The 5883-nt window shown below is 47.6% G+C and overlaps 2 long non-coding RNA genes across 2 annotated transcripts in view; both read right to left on the minus strand.

The window, feature by feature from the left end:
- The window catches only part of LOC110014552 (uncharacterized), a 2360-nt gene extending 2112 nt beyond the window's left edge, over window positions 1-248 (minus strand). The window contains exon 1 of the long non-coding RNA XR_013658024.1: window positions 1-248. This exon is cut by the window's left edge and continues 172 nt beyond it. This is a non-coding gene — a long non-coding RNA (uncharacterized LOC110014552).
- Window positions 249-2890: 2642 nt separating this feature from the next.
- On the minus strand, window positions 2891-3768 carry LOC144994649 (uncharacterized). The gene is made up of 2 exons (XR_013658252.1): window positions 3188-3768; window positions 2891-3023 (listed from the first exon to the last, which is right to left on the minus strand). It is a non-coding gene; the product is annotated as an uncharacterized LOC144994649 (long non-coding RNA).
- Window positions 3769-5883: the final 2115 nt, after the last annotated feature.

A 5883-nucleotide genomic window follows, 5' to 3' on the forward strand; every position in this document is an offset into this window, starting at 1 on the left:
GAGTTGATCTAGATGACAACGCCTTTATGCAGTCCGCCACCGGAGCAGTGGCTTGTTAGTGGTGGAATGTCCTTGTGGGATGGGATCCCTCTCTGGTTAGAGAGCTTTTTCCTCAACAGTTGAAGAAGAGTTTGTGAAGGAAGTTATTGCCCAAAAAATGTTCTTATTTAAAAAAAAATGACAGAGCTTCACAGGTAGAGCCCCCCACCATGTAAATAACCCACTTAGTTATAAAAAAAGGGTTAGGGTTAGGGTTAGGGTTAGGGTTAGGGTTAGGGTTAGGGTTAGGGTTAGGGTTAGGGTTAGGGGTTAGGGGTTAGGGGTTAGGGTTTAGGGTTAGGGTTAGGGTTAGGGTTAGGGTTAGGGTTAGGGTTAGGGTTAGGGTTAGGGTTAGGGTTAGGGGTTAGGGTTAGGGTTAGGGTTAGGGTTAGGGTTAGGGGTTAGGGGTTAGGGTTAGGGTTAGGGGTTAGGGTTAGGGTTAGGGTTAGGGTTAGGGTTAGGGTTAGGGTTAGGGGTTAGGGGTTAGGGGTTAGGGTTAGGGTTAGGGTTAGGGTTAGGGTTAGGGGTTAGGGGTTAGGGTTAGGGTTAGGGTTAGGGTTAGGGTTAGGGTTAGGGGTTAGGGGTTAGGGGTTAGGGGTTAGGGTTAGGGGTTAGGGGTTAGGGGTTAGGGTTAGGGTTAGGGTTAGGGTTAGGGTTAGGGTTAGGGTTAGGGGTTAGGGTTAGGGTTAGGGTTAGGGTTAGGGTTAGGGGTTAGGGTTAGGGTTAGGGTTAGGGTTAGGGTTAGGGTTAGGGTTAGGGGTTAGGGGTTAGGGGTTAGGGTTAGGGTTAGGGTTAGGGTTAGGGTTTAGGGGTTAGGGGTTAGGGTTAGGGTTAGGGTTAGGGTTAGGGTTAGGGTTAGGGTTAGGGTTAGGGTTAGGGGTTAGGGTTAGGGGTTAGGGTTAGGGTTAGGGTTAGGGTTAGGGTTAGGGTTAGGGTTAGGGGTTAGGGGTTAGGGTTAGGGTTAGGGTTAGGGTTAGGGTTAGGGTTAGGGTTAGGGGTTAGGGGTTAGGGGTTAGGGTTAGGGTTAGGGTTAGGGTTAGGGTTAGGGGTTAGGGGTTAGGGTTAGGGTTAGGGTTAGGGTTAGGGGTTAGGGGTTAGGGTTAGGGTTAGGGTTAGGGTTAGGGTTAGGGTTAGGGTTGGGTTAGGGTTGGGGTTTGCAAAAATACGTTTGTATTTTATTTGCACTGGCCTGCTGTACTGAAAGAGGGGGAGGAAAAAGCTAGAAAAAATAAAAAATAAACAGTAAAAGGAGTGAAGGAGAATTCAGACTCCAACTGTCAGTCTGCCCAGTCTGGATTCGAACCCTGGATGCCTGCATGAAGGGTAGTTGTCCTTACCATTAGGCTACCAAGCCTTACAATGAATGTTGGGTGCTGAGGGGGATAAGAAAGGGAAGGGAGACAAAGAAACCAAAAAAATAAAAAAATAAAAATCTAAAAATGACCAACTAAATGAATATTTATAGTAAAGAAAAATTAAAAATCAATTAGTCTAAGGATCTGGTAAAACTTAATCTTGTGGGTAAATTAGAAGCAGCAAAGTTAATTAAGTGCTAAAAACATGGAAAACATCCATAGAAAAGTGTTAGTACATTAAAATAAGTGCTAAAATTAAGTGCCACGCCTTATTAAAACATAAAAAATATATATCAAATACATGCAGGTTAAAAGACATGAATAAAATCAGTTAAAATAGGTTAGTATAAAGGTTTTGCTGTTCCTAAAAAATACCTTAGAGATCCTACTTTTTTATTTTGATTAATTTATATATAAAAAAAAGGATAAATAAATAAAAGAATAAATAAATAAATAAATGGGGGGGGGGGGGGCTAACTCCCTGGATGGGGATGCTAAGGGTTAGGATTAGGAAAAAGTAGAGGGTGGGGGCTAGTACCCTGTATAGGGTGACTAGAGGAGGGGGAATGGGAAAAAGGGGGGAGGGGTTGGTTTAGCTCCCTGATTAGGGATGCTTCACCATTTGGTTTAGGAAAGGGGAGGGTGGGGCTAGTACCCCGTATAGGGTGACTAGAGGAGAGGGGGTGGGATAAAAAGGGGGGGAGGAGGGTTGGTTTAGCGCCTTGATTAGGGATGCTTTACCATTTAATAAAGGAGAGAGGAGGGTGGGGCTAGTTCCCTGTTTAGGGTGACTAGAGGAGGGGGTGGGAAAGGGGGGGAGGGGTTGGTTTAGCTCCCTGATTAGGGATGCTTCACCATTTGGTTTGGGAAAGGGGAGGGTGGGGCTAGTTCCCTGTTTAGGGTGACTAGGGGAGGGGGAGTGGAAAAGAGGGGTTGGTTTAGCTCCCTGATTAGGGACGCTTCACCATTAGGAAAGGGGAGGGTGGGGCTAGTACCCTGTTTAGGGTAACTAGAGGAGGGGGAGGGGGAAGAAAGGGGGGGGGGGAAGGGGGGGGGGAATTGGTTTAACTCCCTGCTTAGGGACGCTTCACCACTTCGTTTAGGAAATAGGAGGGTGGGGCTAGTACCCTGTTTAGGGTGACTAGAGGAGGGGAGTTGGGAAAAGGGGGGAGGGGGAGAGGGGATGGTTTAGCTCCCTGATTAGGGACGCTTCACCATTTCGTTTGGGAAAGGGGAGGGTGGGGTTAGTTCCCTGTTTAGGGTAACTGGAGGAGGGGGGATGGGAAAAGGGGGAGGGGGAGAGAGGGGTTGGTTTAGCTCCCTGATTAGGGACGCTTCACCATTTCGTTTAAGAAAAAAAGGGGGGGGGGCTAGTTCCCTGTTTAGGGTGACTAGGGGAGGGGGAGTGGGAGAAAGCAGAGGGGGGGAGGAGGGGAAAAGAAGGGGAGAGGAGAAGTACCAAGGTCTCCAGGGCCAATGGAGACGGCCCCCTAACAGAAGAGGACTCAGAAGGGGTGTTTTGCAGGTCATGTTCGACCTTTGCATGCCCGTTCATCATGCTTTTGTCCTCTATTAGCATGGTTATGCTTTGAGTGGGGCCGCACCACGTTCCTGGAGACCATGAGGGATCTAAATAGGGAAATAAGAGAATGGAATGAGACATCTGGGCAAACAGGGTTAAATAAACTAAAAGGGGCTTGTGTGAACTGTACAAGGTAAAAAAAACATTTCAGAGTCAGCCCTGCTCCGAAGTGTAAGTCCATGGGGGTGGGTCATGGTGAGGATGCTCTTACCATGTTGCAGCTGTAGGTTGTCTCCAAGGTGCCAAGTGGGAGTTGGTGTGGGTCCCATAAAGGCATTGCCCTGAGGTGTAGGCATAGTGGGTGTTATTGGAGAAAATGCTCAATGGTCTCCTGGATCCCTCTGTTTCTGCTGCTCTCGGATTTGAACCCAGGTCCTGGTGAGGAGTTGATCTGGATGACAGCGTCTTTATGCGGTCCGCCACTGGAGCAGTGGCTTGTTAGTGGTGAAATGTCTTTGTGGGTTAGGATGCCTCTCTGGTTAGAGAGCTTTTTCCTCAGCGGTTAAAGGAGGGTTATGAAGGAGGTTATTGTCCAAAAAATGTACTTATTTAGAAAAAAAAAAAATTGACACAGAGCTTCACAGGCAGAGACCCCCACCATGTGAATAACCCACTTAGTTATAATAAAAGCTAAAAACTGTTTCAAAAAATGAAACTTGCAAAAATAGTTTAAAAAAGTCCCAAAAAGGGACTAAAATATTAAAATCTTTATTAAAAAAAGAGGTTAAAAAGGGCTTACATTTCGGAGCAGAGTTTGAACCCGACGTTTCGCAACGTTTGTTGCTTCCTCAGGGGTTGTTAGGGTTAGGGTTAGGGTTAGGGTTAGGGTTAGGGTTAGGGTTAGGGTTAGGGTTAGGGTTAGGGTTAGGGGTTAGGGTTAGGGTTAGGGTTAGGGTTAGGGTTAGGGTTAGGGTTAGGGTTAGGGTTAGGGTTAGGGTTAGGGGTTAGGGTTAGGGTTAGGGTTAGGGTTAGGGTTAGGGTTAGGGGTTAGGGGTTAGGGTTAGGGTTAGGGTTAGGGTTAGGGTTAGGGTTAGGGTTAGGGTTAGGGTTAGGGTTAGGGTTAGGGTTAGGGTTAGGGTTAGGGTTAGGGTTAGGGTTAGGGTTAGGGTTAGGGTTAGGGTTAGGGTTAGGGTTAGGGTTAGGGTTAGGGTTAGGGTTAGGGTTAGGGTTAGGGTTAGGGTTAGGGTTAGGGTTAGGGTTAGGGTTAGGGTTAGGGTTAGGGTTAGGGTTAGGGTTAGGGTTAGGGTTAGGGTTAGGGTTAGGGTTAGGGTTAGGGTTAGGGTTAGGGTTAGGGTTAGGGTTAGGGTTAGGGTTAGGGTTAGGGTTAGGGTTAGGGTTAGGGTTAGGGTTAGGGTTAGGGTTAGGGTTAGGGTTAGGGTTAGGGTTAGGGTTAGGGTTAGGGTTAGGGTTAGGGTTAGGGTTAGGGTTAGGGTTAGGGTTAGGGTTAGGGTTAGGGTTAGGGTTAGGGTTAGGGTTAGGGTTAGGGTTAGGGTTAGGGTTAGGGTTAGGGTTAGGGTTAGGGTTAGGGTTAGGGTTAGGGTTAGGGTTAGGGTTAGGGTTAGGGTTAGGGTTAGGGGTTAGGGTTAGGGTTAGGGTTAGGGTTAGGGTTAGGGTTAGGGTTAGGGTTAGGGTTAGGGTTAGGGTTAGGGTTAGGGTTAGGGTTAGGGTTAGGGTTAGGGTTAGGGGTTAGGGTTAGGGTTAGGGTTAGGGTTAGGGTTAGGGTTAGGGTTAGGGTTAGGGTTAGGGTTAGGTGGAAGGACAGGGCCCCACCTCCTTGCAGAGGCAGGGGGTGCACGGTCCATCCCCTCATGGAACCCAGCACCCTGCTCCCAGTGAGGCTGAAAGGCCTGGCGTGCGTCATTGCGACGGTTACGACGGGAGCCAACCAGCGTCCAGCCGCCGTCTGCCATGTTGTATTGTTGCCTTGGTTATTTTAATTTAATAAGTGTTGTGTGTATGTTGCGTTGTATAAATGATGTTAAATTGAATGAACTGAACTGAAAAAATAGTCAAATGGTTATTTTTAATTAAAACGAAAAGAAAAAAAATGTTTTTAATACGAAGAAAAAAAAGTCAAATCAAAAAGTGCCTCAGTCGCGACGTTTCGACCTTAAAAGGTCTTCTTCAGGCAATTGAGGCACAATCAAACTGGTCTGGGTAGTGTCTGAAGTCTCTAAGAGCTGTTGGCCTTATGAGAGTCAAGCTAGAAATGAGGGTTAGGGTTAGGGTTAGGGTTAGGGTTAGGGTTAGGGTTAGGGTTAGGGTTAGGGTTAGGGTTAGGGTTAGGGTTAGGGTTAGGGTTAGGGTTAGGGTTAGGGTTAGGGTTAGGGTTAGGGTTAGGGTTAGGGTTAGGGTTAGGGTTAGGGTTAGGGTTAGGGTTAGGGTTAGGGTTAGGGTTAGGGTTAGGGTTAGGGTTAGGGTTAGGGTTAGGGTTAGGGTTAGGGTTAGGGTTAGGGTTAGGGTTAGGGTTAGGGTTAGGGTTAGGGTTAGGGTTAGGGTTAGGGTTAGGGTTAGGGTTAGGGTTAGGGTTAGGGTTAGGGTTAGGGTTAGGGTTAGGGTTAGGGTTAGGGTTAGGGTTAGGGTTAGGGTTAGGGTTAGGGTTAGGGTTAGGGTTAGGGTTAGGGTTAGGGTTAGGGTTAGGGTTAGGGTTAGGGTTAGGGTTAGGGTTAGGGTTAGGGTTAGGGTTAGGGTTAGGGTTAGGGTTAGGGTTAGGGTTAGGGTTAGGGTTAGGGTTAGGGTTAGGGTTAGGGTTAGGGTTAGGGTTAGGGTTAGGGTTAGGGTTAGGGTTAGGGTTAGGGTTAGGGTTAGGGTTAGGGTTAGGGTTAGGGTTAGGGTTAGGGTTAGGGTTAGGGTTAGGGTTAGGGTTAGGGTTAGGGTTAGGGTTAGGGTTAGGGTTAGGGTTAGGGT

Source organism: Oryzias latipes, chromosome 9 (genome assembly GCF_053564925.1).
Source record: "Oryzias latipes strain Hd-rR chromosome 9, Olatipes_Hd-rR_3.1".
Lineage (NCBI taxonomy): Eukaryota > Metazoa > Chordata > Actinopteri > Beloniformes > Adrianichthyidae > Oryzias > Oryzias latipes.